Source organism: Melanerpes formicivorus, unplaced genomic scaffold (assembly GCF_026170545.1).
Source record: "Melanerpes formicivorus ecotype bairdi unplaced genomic scaffold, bMelFor1.0.p_v2 SCAF_26, whole genome shotgun sequence".
NCBI lineage: Eukaryota > Metazoa > Chordata > Aves > Piciformes > Picidae > Melanerpes > Melanerpes formicivorus.
Window position 1 is genome coordinate 6,405,248 of NW_027142378.1, and position 15,797 is coordinate 6,421,044.

The window sequence follows — 15,797 nt, forward strand, 5'->3', positions numbered from 1 at the left end:
AATATTTTTAACTGTGTGACTGCATCAAGTAATGGACTGGAACAAAGTGTATTATCAGCAATGCTGTATTCAGAGTCTGTTTGAAGATAAGTAGATGGGTAAGTTTAAACTCAGAAAGACAGATTTATTATTATTTTTTTAAAAAACCAAATTAATTCACTTCCTGAAGTCTCTTTTTTGTTTTTTACCATTTGGCAGTATGCTTTTGTGGTGGGAGAGCTACACCTATTCATGTGAAAGTGCAATGAATCCTCTCTTCAGGAATAATTTTTCTTGCCCCACCCTTGATTTAGAAACTCTCATTCATCTTGAAACAGCTGGATATCAAATCCAACTCTTTCTTCAGATTAGAATCTCTTGCGAATTACTCAGACATCTCAGTGCCATAGATAAAAGGAGATTCAGACCTTTCCTACTGTACTTGGCTCCTCCTGCAGAGATGTTACAACCTGTGAGCTTTGCTGGTGGTCAGGTTGCTAGAGCTGACTTCCCTAAACTCCACTCTGTAGTTTAAAGAGTTGTCATCTCCTGAGAGCATCTTGGAGCAAAACTCTTATCTTAGATGACCTGACTTCTCTTTTGATGCAATCACTTTAATCACAGCTGCAGCACTCACGCACACACTTCTGAGGCATTGACTGTATCATCTATTTAAATAGGAAATTTTACAAAAGGGAACCACTCAATTTCTGGACAAGCATTTTCTTGTTGACCACGAGATACCAGGCCAGGCAGCAGACCTAGGATGAGTTTTGGGGTTATTTAGCTTGGAGAAGAGAAATCCTCAAGGGAGATCTTATTGTGACCTTTCAAATTTAAGAGACCCATATGAAATATGAGGTCAGACCTTTTATCAAAGACTGTAGCAATAGGACAAAAGGTAATGGTTTTAAACTAAAAGAGTAGATTTAGACTGGCTATAAGAAAGGAACTTTTTACAATGAGTGGTTGAACACTGGGACAGGTTGCCTAGGGAGGTGCTAGAAGCCCGATCCCTGAACACATTGCAGGTCAGGTTGGATGGGGCTCTGAGCAACCTGAGCTAAAGAGATCCCTGCTTACTGCAGGGGGATTTGACTCAGTGACTTATAAGGGTCCCTTCCATCTCAAACCCTTCTATGATTCTACACCATCCTGCACTAGCTGGAATCAGACATATCCAGGAAAAACATTGAAACTACATCACAATCAAGTGGAAATTGCCTCCTGGTTTGTAAGAGCTGAACAGTGATTCTTGCTTCATTCAGAGGAAAAGCTGATTGACTCTTCCTTACTGTTGAATGAGAAAGTATGTATTAATATGAAGCTACTCAGGAATGTGTGTTTATAGTGCCAACATCAATTTCAAAGAAGCCAAAACTCTCAAGGCTGTGTGAGCACAGTGGCAGGTTTCTCTTTCAGTTCTTTTGTTCTTCCTTAGTAAACAACTTTCTGTAGCAAGAAAGTGAATTTCGCATTCACCAAAACCAAATGCATTTGAAAAAAATAAATAGTGAAATTGTGTCAGCTTTAATACAAAGTATTTTTTTTTTCCCCTGAAGCCTGTACCATTTTATTTTGCAGAGGAATTAAGGATGACAAGATTAGCAGGTAGGAAAAATCTCTGTGGAAATGCTAGTCACTACAACTGTTTGATGAACGTGATAGTTATGGAATAGATAAGAAGCTTTTTGAACTGGCACTTAAAGATTTCCTATTTGCAAACAGTTGGAGAATACCATTGATTTAACTGAATCTTGAATGTTGACATGACAAACTAGTGCTAGAAGCCCTAAAAGTTCTGCTTGTGGATAGCCCAGACATTCAATGCTGCTTACTTTGGGCCCACAGTTAATTTTTAACATTGAGAGGACAAGCCAGTGACCCTGTGTTCTCACTCAGGAATGTCTGGTCATTCACTGCCTGCCAGTTGCTACTGAATTCTCACTACACTGGAATATTGTGGTGTTTAAAGATGCATCCAGTTAAAACTTTTCTGTGTTGCTATTGACTTTTCATCAGACCTCAAGCTCCATGGGAAATTGTTGCTTTAGAGTGAGGGTGCATCAAGCTGTGGGAGAAGTTTGCAAAAGCTAAGGAACACTCAAGGAGGAATCAAATGGATTTTGATTGTAATTTCTTACTAGGTTTAAGAAACTGCTTTGAGGAAATCTAGATTGAGCACTTTGCAGTAAAATTATGACTTTAGCTTAAAATAAAAATGACAAATATAGAACAATAAGTAAATTAGGACATTGTAGAAATATGATTAAGACCTGTGCAATTAGTAATGCTATCAAAAAGAGAGACATACTTACTCTGCATTTCATTTATTTGTGGCTAGCAGGTTATATTTAAAATGAATCCTATTAGCTGCATATTTACAACTTTATCATACAAAGACTGTAAAGTGGTATTATATTGGGTGAATTGTGGCTCTTTCTTTCTGCTTCAGTGTCCATGACTAAATCATGAAGAGAAAATGAGAACACTAGCAAAATCCAAATACGTTATTTAAAACAAAAAGTGTAATTGTTCAGAAATAGACTATTGACTTTCACTGGGTTAAACAGCTCATGTACTGATTAGGCTTGAAGCTATAATTGTTCTTGTCACCCAAACTCTGCTCAGTCAATATCTTTTTATCATATACATTTTTAATCACATATTAATAAACAAGAAGGTGTGCTTTATTGATGGGTGGATTAGTTTATTGACCAACTCAACAACTCTCTATATGGTTTCTGAACAGAGAAACAAGGTCAGTGTATAACGATGAGGAGTAGTGCATTTACCAACTTTAATATACTCCATTCTGGCAGTCAACTTCCTTTCTTAGAAGTGGCAACTACAGTTTCTCCAACTGTTTCCAGAAATTACTTCATATTTGAAACAGTCTCAGTGTTCAAACACATTTTGGGTTGAGGTTCAGGAAATAGAAATGTCTAGGAGCCTCTCTAACTGAATTTTGTCACCAAGCTGTGTAATTTTTTAAATCCTCTAAGAATTCAATTGGTAAATTCTTACCAAGTATTCCTTAATTACTTATATTTTGGAAAATAAGTAGACTTTTCAGGTACTCGTAATGAGTTCAGATACTTCTAATGAGTTTCCACCTCAACATGAAGAGATGCTTCTTTACAGTGAAGGTGACAGAGCACTGGAACAGACTGCCCGGAGAGCTTGTGGAGTTTTCTTCTCTGGAGATTTCAAAAAACACCTGGATGTGTTCCTATGCAGCCTCCCCTATGCGATCCTGCTTTGGCAGGGGGGTTGGACTTGGTGATCTTTGGAGGTCCCTTCCAACCCCTAACATTCTATGACTTTTCATTTTTCTCTGTGAGTTGTAATGAGTATTCCTCTCAAGTAATTCAAGTTTGGAACAATGGCCTCTAAAACAACTGCATAAAATTAACAATTAAGATAATAATAGAAAATGACAGTACCTGTGTGTATTCTTTCCTGTCAGAAAAACTCCGTGCAGAGGAAGTCCCATTCGCCTCTACCCCTCCCCCACTCCCCTTCCCCCCCCCCCCCCTTATTCTTATTGCATTTATTTTTCAAAGGTATGGAAAGTAGAATAGAAATAGGTCTTTCCATCAGCATCTGCGTTTTTACAGAGCACTGTTTTGCAATAGAGAAATATTCAAATGAAACTATGTTGATGACTGAGTCTGTCAGCCAGGCACTTACATGATCACCTGAAAACAAAAGGAATGTGGAAACACAGCTGGCTTCCAGCATGTGCAGAGCTAGCCATCAACCAGAAACAAAGATGAGGCATGTTTCCAATCTGAAGTTTGTAGTCACTAAACTCCTCCAAATGTTTTTTTCCTTAAGATATGACCTACCTTAAAATACTTCAAAATGATCAGCTGCTGCCCAAACCATTTAGAAGATCAGGTATGAAAAAAAACCCCAACAAACCCCCAAAAAACTCCTGACTTGCCTCTCTAAGGTCATGTGGTCGGATTTGTACTGCTTTTTAGGAATAGGAAAAAAGTATCTCAGTCCAATCCACAATTTATTCTTCTTTCCCCTGTGCCTTTGACTCTGGAGTTTAGAAGATGTACTTCTTTGGGTTTTTGTGGGTTTTTTTTTGGGTAGGTGCTCTTCTATAATCCTCAGGCTGATGGTCAATGAAAACAAGAGGTAAAAAAATGTAGTGTAATGATGAAGAGGCATTTGCTAGTGTAAAGTCTTTTTTAAAACCACCAACTTCAGTTTTAAGTAGGGAAGTTTGAGAAAGTTGAAGAGAGACAATCCTTCACTCCACTAATACTGTGAAATACTGCAAAAACCAAACTGAGGCAATAGCAGAGGGTCTGGATGAACTGCACATTACAAGGCCTTCCCAGGAAACAAAAGGTGATAGAGAAACACATCCAAACCAAGTGCAGACTAAAATCCTGCAGATGACTAACATACTGGCAAAACCATTCATATTCACATGAGCATTATCCCTGTAAAAGTGCCAAGTGCACCAAGATAATGTGTTCTGGTCATGTAAGGTAAAGCTTCCCAGAGGCATCCTTTAATTGGTCTAATTTTCTCTGCCAAACATCATCAAAGTTTTATACGTTCAGGCCAGGTCTTGTCACTTTACTATTTCATCACTTTTTGGATTACCTATTCCCAGCATAAATGTTCTCAAGCATATTTACTACCTGGATGTTTCTCTCATTTTCATGTGGACACCTTCTTCCCCAAGATTCTTACTGAAGCCTTAAAAAGTGAAGAAAGGAAAATTAAAGTGTGTGATCTATTCTCCAGCCCCACATGGTAAAAAAGGTAAATAGTTGTCCAGATACTTTTTAATTTCAATGACAGGCAGAGGAGAACTTTCCAGCACTTTAGGCACACAGTTGCCTCTACTTCTCAATTTCTGGCCTTTTGAGAAAACAACCTTCAAAACACAAGACAAAACAGCATCTATGCTAGCTGTAGATTCCATAGTCTACTCCTTATGTAGATGTGTAGGAAGTACATGGAGTTAGGTAAGCAAAAGCATTTCTGGGAAAGTTGTTATTAAAGGGAAGGCAACTGCTAAAGCCAGTTTATGAAACGATTGAAATGAGTAGTACACACAATGAATAGGCTGATTTCCATAGTAGGAACACTCTAAGTTATGCCAGCGTGGGCTGACTCACCACAAATAGGTGGGTTTTACTCTTGGCTCTGACTTTGACATATTGCATGGCCTTAGGCAAATCCCTAAAACATTTGTTTTTACTTCTCCATTTGGATAATACTTACATACCCGAAGGGGATATTTTAAGATACAATATGTTTAAGATACTACAAAGATTTTAAATGCTGTAACATAGCCTCATTAACACCATCAGACTAAAATAAACACCGGGATGATTTAGGTAATCTGCTACATATTCCTGGAACTGAGGAACTTTGCTCAACAAAGGGTAGAATCTTCAAAGAGCCAAAGGAAAGAGATGATACAACCCACTGTAAAGCCAAAGTACTTTGCAAGGGTGAGTGAATTTGTAGGGGAGGAAGAACAAGTTTGTTTAATAGGCAAGAGTTCGGCTTTCTTTAATTATTTAAGTGGTTGGGCAGAGCTGACAAGAAACACGTGTTCAGGAGTGGTTGAAGGAAACAAAAACTGTAGGCCTGAATTACCCACTTGTATTCAAGATATGGATTGTTTTTCCATGGTGAGACCTGAGGGCTTGTTTCTGTTTCCTGCAGAATGTTAAAACATGGGTGTCAAAAAGGATCCTCATCATTCAGACCTTCCTCTCTTGTCAGGAAGGGGATACAGCCTGCTCCAAAACAGGATGAGATGCTCCGAGAGCTTCTGAGGGCTGGATCACACCAAAAAGATCAGTGCTTATTCTACTGAACTTTCCAGCAGGGAGGGAGAAGTCTTAGCATGGCACGAGAGAGGTTGGAAACCCTTCTGAAACAGAAGGGCTCCAGTAACATCGCTGGGTAGACAGTCTATTGTATATTGACTACACTGAACTCATCTGCAACAAGGACGGAAGTGAGAGGCCTTAGACCTCTGCTGGGGACTCTGGGCTTGTTATCAATGTCCATAAATTCTCAAACCCTTCTTATACCAGAAAGAATGCATTTCTAGCCTACCCAAACAGAGGCAAATCCAACACACAGGATATCAGATAAGATAATGCAGCAACATTAGCACTTCTAAGGCTTTCTCCCTTTTTTCTTTCTCTCTCTCTCTCTTCTTTTTTTAATCCTCTCTAAAGTATTTTTTTCTACGCATAGGGTCTTAAAGAAATAAACACTCTTAAAAGAAGGGTGAGGGAAAGCCTGGCAACATAGAGAGTGGTATAATAGGATGTGAAATCTGGTTAACTGGTCTAGAGGCAGGAGGGAAAGGCTTGAAGTGAATGAGGAAGAAGTGAAAGTTCTTCGAGTGAGTGAACAGGAGTGAAAGAGCAGGAGTGAGGTTTCAGCTACCAAGAAATGAGGATTGGGACAATTAGTACCAAGATGAATTTTTTTGATTAGACATATTTCTTTTGATGTTGTAGTAAACCTGAGAAAACAAGTTGAGTGACCTAGCTTTGAGTGGGTGGTGATCCAGATAGGACCTCCAACTTCTGGGATAAACTTCAGTCATTTTTACTGGTTTGACAGGAAAAGGCTGATAGTCTGAGTTGGCCCCGTTCCTGGCTGGAAAATGTTCTGTGCTATAGCTTGTGTTACCTAGGTTATTCCCACAGAAAAGAGTCCTGACTGTCATCTACATCTGCTAGAGCATTTGATAATGGTTGGGTTTGATTGTACAGGTCTTTTCCAACCAAAACTATGCTATGATTCTAAGATTTCCAAGACTGCCCAGCAATGCAAACCAAAGAGCGGGTAGATGGTAAAATCTGGAAGATTCTTCTCTAAAGACCACTTCTGCTCCTAAATAAAGCACTCTCACAGGCGCATTCAGGCAGTATAGTATGCATGAATAAGGTAGACCAGATTTATCTCACATCCCACAAGAACATCAAGGTAACTTTCAAGTTGCTGGTACAGACTCCTTGGTAGATGGGACACTATGCACCTCGTGCATAACATCCATTTATCTGTCTTACTTACCGCTTGTGATGACTGAATCCAGAGACAACCAACATATTGCTGTGTATAAAACTGTCTCCCATAAAAGAAGAGAGACTATTTTACAAGCTGAAAATACTTTTGTTAAGTACTTAATTGATACACATAATCTGAGAGACACAAACCCACCGATACACTTTTACTACATCCACAGGCCACAAAGCACTTTGCTTTCGAGAAAAGTTGACTAAATCACAGAGCTTTCTTAAGGAGACTTCTCCCCTTGTCTTCAAAAAGTCCTTAATGTGACATCTGTCCCTGCACTGTCACCTCTTTTAAAACTAACAAATGCGTGACATATAATACAAGATTTATAAATTAAAGAAACCCACCCCTTTTAAGTAATATTCTTTAAATCTCAGTTTCTGACAGTCCTCCTATTTGCTCAGTAACTGTAATAGGCGTATTTTTCAGAAAATAGTGAATAAAAACTGACAAGCTATCGGGGGAATCTGAATGCATAATTGATAGGAGCATAAATTAATATGATTAGGCCTTTATTGGGTGCCACTGCTGCCAAACCTACAAAAGGGGCATGGAATAAAACATGGCTATATTCTCAGGGCTGATAGGCATCAATATGTAATGCATATTATCTCAAGCCTTCTCATGTAGTCTGCTTATGACAGCACTCAACCTAATTGAAATTTTTATCTTTCGGTTGCATACAGACGGTTTTGACTAGCTGCTTCCAGGGAAAAGAGAGAAAACCAAATGACCCAAATGAAGGTTTCTCTGTAGAGGTATATAGTCTTCTTGCAAATAACTTTAAAATGGCTTTCTGGTTTTATAAAGCCATCTTCAGAGCGCAGCATTAAAGACAACCCAGGCCTTGGTTTGCCGCTCTGCCTTTTAACTAAGCTTAACAGTGCACTTCGCTAAAAGAAAGAAAAGAATCAAAAGATTTCTTCGTAAAAAATCAATATGTTGTGTGCTTCCTTCAGCTGAAACTTCATTTTACTACAGTCCTTTAGGCTGCATGCATGCAGCTTGGGAAAAAAAAAAATCTTTCTATTTATTATGAAATTTTAAACACAGGCCTCCTTCCAGACTTGCGAGGAAAAAGTTAAATATTAAGAATGATTTCTTGAACTGACACCTCCGCTCCCTCGAAAGAAAAGTTGTTTGGGTGATGCAGTGTCACTTAGGTAATTCCAAACTATTTTAAAACTTTGTCTTTCATTTTCAGTTCTTTTTAACCCTGAATTCACACACTGTGAAATGAAAAGCTCCAGCAAAAATATGATGGCTATCAGTTATGAAATGTTTCAAACATTTTCTGTAAACGAGAATGCAATCAATATTCAATTTTCACGGAGGGTTTTTGCTTTCATGAGTCAAAGCTGATTAAAAAGTTTCACGTTTAACATTTCTCGTTACTGAAAAGTTCTGTATTGAGTGAGTGTGCCTGAGAATGCATGCTACCATTACTAAATATTTTTGTTACAGTAGTGCTGGATATTGTACAAATAAGATAAGGAGTCCGTTTCCGCTCTTTTGTTTACAGCCTGGAAGAGGATTATCCCTGGAGTAAGACACATTTAGCCTGTAAAAAAATCAAAATAAAACACAGGGAAGGGTAGAAATGGGTCCAAAAATTCACTTTGGCTTTACTGAAACTCATTTCATATCATATAGTAATAAATCTATTTTTTTTTCCTGAAATGCATTTTTAAAACCCATATATTTGCTTAGATTAAAAAAAAAAGAGAACCATGCTTTTGGTTATTTTCAAACCATGACCTGAAGACAAAGACAGTATAGCTAAAAAAATTACTTTCTTCTGTTAATAGATGATCTTTTATTCTCCTGACTCATATCTCTATTATCATAAACAGTAGGGCGTCCATAAATATAAAGAGGCCACACATTTTGTAGCTTAAAGAATGACACATTGCATTCTGGAAGATCCATGTTCCTGCACCTGTTATTTCAAGTAATTTATTTATTTCAGAGGCTATAAAGCACTTCCACTTTCATTTTATACCTGCCCTTGGTAGCTGCAAGTTCAAGACGAGAAACAAACCTGCTATGATTTCTTCTCATTTATGTATCACAAACAGAGAGGTCAGGGTAGCTGACAGACAACAGGATCTTATGAACTTTCCCTCCAGCACCATGGAGAAACTCCAAGACTTATTTCACCCTAATGTGGATTTGTCATATGGATGAAGCCTTAATGAAACACAGACTGAAAGCCTAATGCTGCGTGGTATTGGTGCTCTTTGTTCCTGCTCTGGTGCTCTACTGGAAAGGTATCTTCCTTCCCTTTGCAAGAAACCACACTGATAACCATATAACTAGAGCATAATCTGTGCATGCTCTGCCGTGTTGTGTGGATTGCCAGAGGGCTAGGGGAGACTTCAGGCTGTGGAGATTTAAAGGTTGGATGCTTAATTTGTTTTAGTAGTTTGATTCTGTGTAATTTTATGTAAATGATTTTTACTACTTGGGAATGTCAATATTTACAATTTAGTGGGTATGAACAGAGAAAATACAGAGTAACAGGAAATCCCCAACCCCATCAAACATGTTGGTTAGAAGATGGTTTCAAGGGGTGGCTCCTGACTTTGTTTCTTAAAAGGATATTTAATTCCTGAAGGGCTTCTTTCACTAGAGCATAGTTTGGGCTTGGAACTGTTTCAGGAGATTCTTAAGAAAAGAATTACTGTAGCTCAGTACACCCTCTTGAAGCAATTTGGGATGAAGTCTGAGCCTCTTATGAGACTGATAGCAGCACAATTTCACAACAGCACTAATCATTGCAAGACAATAAAGTGAATTTCAGGGGGCTGTATCTTAATTTCTCCTGTTTTCTAGGCAATTTGCATTTTCTTAGGAGCATGAATACAGACCAGTTCATCTAGTAGTAGAGTCTGTAGCTCAAGATAGTGTTTGGGGCACTAAGCTGCTCTATTCTCCAGCCTGCTATGTTACTGAGTCCTTTTGTCCCACCATAATGCTTTCTTTTATCCATTTTTGTTTCAGGCATCCAGAGACACACATTCAGTCCTCCTGTACAGGAGTGCTGCTTGTTCTTTGGAGAGAGGTATACTGCACACTGGAGGAGGAGCCCAAAACAAAACTGTTCCAAGGCCTTCTCCATTTTCAGCTGTCAGATACTGCTAACATCATTATTGTGGATGGCACAGACAGAACGGAGTGCTGGCTCACAGCACTATGCACAGATCTCTTGTAGCAGATGTGATGAGAGCATTGGTTCCCAGTTATTCGGTATCTCCCATTTAACCTTGTAACTGCATTGCTCTAACTGATAGTCCAGAACAAAATAATACATTGCTGTTGTATTATTTCACCCATTGGATGAGAAAAGGGAGAGTTAACATTCTCACCACTCCTCTGTAAGGGGTATTTCTGATTTTGAAAGAATGGACACTGAGTAGACAATGAACTCCTGACCTTGGTAACTCTGGCACTGGTTCTACTGTGCTGTGTAACCTTGTGCCACAACTAAATCCACAGAATTCAGTATGAGTAATGGTTTCAAAACACAGCTTTAAGTTAAAATCATTACTTCTAATCCAACCTAAGGTACATTTAGATGTCCCTCTCCACAGTGCAACTTCAAAAATGGAATAATGAGCGATTACATAAATCCATCAACAAAACTAGCACTAGCAAGTGATACAAGTGTGAAGGCTGTAGTCTGTGGAGTATAGAGGTAGGATCTTGCAGACTGACTTGGGTCTGTGCTGGGTTTGACTGTAGCTTTGGTCATAGAGGTCCTAGGGTCAAGGTGTTGTCAACCTGCGCATTAATATCAGAATGACCTCCTTCAGACAAATGGAAGCCAGATAGGATTTCTGCAGAAAAAATATAGTGGTGGGGATAGTTGCTTGCTTTGCACAGAACAATGCAAATCTTTGAAATTTTCACTGTGTTTTGGTAAGCTGTGGAGAATGATCAAGGATTTTTCAACTGAGCAATATCATGTGCTTATTCATGAGGAAACCAAAACCACATCCAGGCATAATTTAGTTTTTTCTCTGTGGGCTAGGCTTTCTTGATGTCCTGTATAATTTAGTATATACCAAATTCTCTACTTGACCAAACCATGTGATGGAGGATGCAGTAAAAGAACATAGTTTATAAAGACAAATTACATGAACTTCCTTCACAGCACACTTTTAAACTCTCCAGTAGGGGCTGAACCTACAAAAATGCTTAAAAATGCAAATGAAGGTTATTGTGATGGCCTCAAACCCAGTTAATCAACATAGCCCCAAGAAGCATCTTTAATATGGGGCAGGAAAAAGAGAGACTGACACCACTTCACAGATATGAAAATGCAGGACTGCACAGAAAGAGAGGTGGCAGAAGTTCCAGTCCTAAACCTCCTCGCAGGATGTTGACAGAAATCTTACTGTGCTAACTGCAAAAAGCTGAAAGCCCAACTCTGCCAAATAGCTATGGCTTTTCAAGAGGCTAGAACTTGCCTGAAGTTAACAAAGTAAATCCCATATGAGGTATTAATATTCCCTCCCTTCACTGCAAAGCCAGTTGAGGAATTTCAGCATTGTGACATTTTCAAATTACCAAATTGAAACACTTTACATGTTAGTAAAATGCATTGTGCCGACCGTGGTTTAACAAAGATCATTTATCACCTCTGGAAAGTTGCTGAGCAAATCCTTTTGACTTTGTGCTATCCCATTCATCCTTGTTTCAAATAATGTAATTCTAACATTGTATTGATATTCTTTTAGACTTTTTTTCCCCCTCTTCTTTTCCATTTAAAAACTGGTTTCTAAATGCACTTGATACAACTAAGTTTTATATTTGTCTCCTTATGGAAGTATGCAGAAGACGAGCTCCGCTATATTGATCTCTGAGGAAATGTGGATGAGGTAGATAATGTGAAACTTTTTTTGTCATTACTAACAGTTAAATAGGCTCTGGAAACTTTCTGTGTTTGGCTGACTTGATAAGTGGATGCACTCACATTTATTTGATTGGAAAAATATGGGGACTAAACTGCATCTCCCCAATTTCTGTATGGAATTGATCTTTTGCGTCTTAACACTTTTCTATTACAGCAAAGGAATTGGTGATTATGAGAGCAGAAGCGCTCTTTTCTTTCTGCTGGAGCCTTTGGACACCAGTCTTAAAGAAAAGGGAAAAGATGTAAACAAGTTAAAAGGGACAAACGGAAGGGCACAAGGCAAAGTGCTGAACATTTCCACATCTAACCTTCAGAAACTGAAGGAGAAAGAAATTACTGCTCTTGACTTCATTGGCTCCTTGTGTCTCTCTCATACTTGTGACAGACCTACTCTTACTCTCCCTGGTCTGGAGTAGCTGCAAGTAGTAGGTACTTGTTAGGCTCTGGCTCAGTGGCATGAGTCAAGATTAGCTTTACTCTGCTAGCAGGAACATCAGCTAGAAGTTATTAATGTTTTCATGCAAGTCCCATGACACAGATAGAAGACTGCCTAAAAAGTGAATAAAACCTGAATTAGGTCCTTTCTACTGGGAAACTCTCACTTACATGATTTTGTTTTCCCTCTCCACTCTAATTTCTCTATGATTGTTCAACATGCCTCAACACACTCCTGTTCTATGGGTTTCCAGAGTGCATTCTACATCTGTTCAACCGCAGACACCAAGACGTATATAAACCTCTACAAACAAGTTCAGGCCATGAAATCTTAATTCTGGATCCAGGCTACACTTTCTTTGTTGATAAAGAGATGTTTTGGTTCTCTCACACCACTTATTCTCTTCCCATATATGTTACTGCTTTCTTGTCTGAACTGATTCAAACCCTCTGCTTTGTGGAAACAATGGATTGTCAAAGTTTTTTAGAGATTTGGTTTTAAATGTGTACCTTTTTCTTGATCTGGTTTACAGCATAACCATGAAAGCCAGCTGGACAGGCTTAAGGCAGAAGCCCTTTTTGGCAAAGGGGAAAGCAGTTGTGAATAGGAATCATTTAAGCTGCCATTGCTGTTGTAATGGAGGTGATTCAAAGTATAGGGCTAGTTGCTGGTACCCAGAGTGCAAGCATAACAGAAAGACCCTGGTAATGCTTTCTTAATATGATGGCTTTCAGGACAAGGGCTAATCAGGATGAGATGGTCAAGAGACAGCAGGAAAAAACAAAATTGTCCATAGTCTTAGGCAAGTCTTTCAGCTGTGATCCATTGTGACTGCGCACAGCCCTTCCACACAGCTCTTGTGAACAGGAATAGAGAGAGCTCTCGTGATAGGGACCTGATATCCTAGCTCTTGGATTGCCACCTTCTAAACCAGAATCTCCCCTTTTCCTCCCCTGCATTCCAACGTGCATTTTTCATGACTCTTTCCAGGCCCTGAATCTTACAAGATTGCATGTCGTACTTTACCATGAGATCTGTTTGCACTTAGGTAAAAACAAAAACAGTTTCATTTTGTTTGTTTCTTTGTTCACATAATCCTGTCTTGTCAAAATACAAATTCCTTAGGTTTGCATCCCTATGGTCAATCTCTCTTTCAAGTTGGTTCCTGACTCACAGTACAATTTCTGATAATGATAGTGGTTGGCCTAAAGCTGTTCTAATCACAATAAATCTTTCTGCAGACCAAGCACTCTCTCCTGCCCTTGGTGACTCCCTTATGCATTTCAGCTTTTCGTTGAAAGTACTAGTTTAGACTATCACTTTTTAACTCCAGTCTTACTAAAAAATTAAGAGTCATGGCAGAGATTTGTTTACAGTGGCAGATAGAAACGCACAGGTTATAGGCAAAATGAAAAGCAAAACCACGTGTGCAGGTAGGCAAAATGGTGCAGGTAGGCAAAATGATGCATGGTAGAAAAGAGATACAGCTTGCAAAATCTGGAATAGAGCCACTGGCTTTAATGAGCTGTACCAATTCATGTTGTCTGAGGATCTGGCCTGTTTCTTCAAAAACAAAATAATGTTTTGGATGTATTAGGAAAAAAAAAAGTATATAAATTACAGCTGCCCCTATGACACTTAAAGTTGAATGACCAGTTGACTTATTCAGTCAACTACAATAAGTCTCACTGTCCTTGGCAGGATTACAGGGGTAATATTTTTTTAACATGGATGAGCAGCTCTTGAACAATTCCTTCAGTGTATTAAGCATGAACAGGCTTTTCTTCAACATCAAGTGTACATGTCTTCTCCTCACTTATTTTTCTCCACCACACATATTTATTGTGGCCATTACACAGGGGGAAAATATCCTTTCCTATAAATATTTATATTTTCAATCCCTTTTATAGGAACATCATGAACTGATACAGTGATCTTGTTTCATATCCCTGTCTTGATTTATTTATTGATATAATCAAAGACGACATTCACTATTGTCAGAGTATATTGCTATGACTTCTTCATTGCTTGCAAAGAAACTTGTGGGCAAAGATATAGACTGGCTGTGATAGACACTTTGGTAAAGATTTTGTCTAGTAGAGGCTTATTGAGCAGAAGTCATATTTGTTTAAAGTGAGCTTATAGTACTCAAAAAAGATGGCAAACTTAGCTTTAAGAGAAAACAAAGAAAAGAGTAAATACTGTTGACTTATTCTAGCTTTATAAAACGTTTTGGGGGCCTTGAAATATCCTCTACTGACAGCTGAACACAAAGGACTTCAAATTGATGAAATAAGAATATAAATACCTTCTACATAATGCTTGATAAAACAACATGACTGGTACACAAAGCACATATTGTCTCAAACTCTGTATCTTAGATTCTTGATATTTATAAAGAGAATTACTACCAGTTAGGGCTTAAAAAGAATATTCAAAAGCTTTAATCACATGGGTTTCATACTTTGAGTAATGATCAATCCATTGCAAAAGCAGAGAGTGCTTTTGTATTTGTCCCCCTAAACATATATTTTCTTAAGTATTTATTAATTCATTGGAATATAGTCTCTCCAAATCATACATTTTCTCTAGGCAATCTAGTGGCTGCTTTTATAGAAGAGTTGTATGAAGGATTTTAGGTACTGGTAACTGGCAATCTAAGTTTGAAGATGCAAATGCATCTGTAGCATTCAAATCTACCAAAGATTTATACAAAACAACAAGCATGTGGAGCCTGAAGTGGAAATAAAATTCTGTAAATCACACCTATCCTGAATAAAATGGCATGTTTCAAATTATATTTTTATTGCATCTCTCACAGAAAAAGCTTAATTTTGCTGTTTTTCTAGAGTTCAGAAATAAAGTCCATCAGTATAAGACACATGGAAAGACTCAGCAAGACTATGTGAAGTAGTATATTGAAAGAAAATGCCTTCATTCGCTTGGTCAAATTCTCATTGTAATTATTTGAGACTCCAAAATTCCTTTTCCTTTAAGTGGTATTCCTTAAAGTATGTCTTCTCAGCTCAAGTGTCAGATCAATTAAATTTTTCTCTCTTTGTTTGCTCTAGAGGAGACTTCTTTTATTACAAGAAAAGAAAAAAATATGTACATATGTGATAGTAACTTTAATTATTGAAGGTTTTTGACACCACCGATGAGAACGCTTCCCACAAAGTCAGCTTTGAGCATAGCCAGTGACAACGCTGTGAAGGTCAGTGTTCAGATTTACATGCTCACTGTGAAAACAAATGGCAGATTTTTGTACTAATAGAAGTTATAATATATGAATTTTTGGAGAAAAACCAAAACCTTATATCCACAGTAAATAGCAGCCTCTGACACTGAGCAACTAAACGAGCTTCTTTGTGAAATAGAAACCTA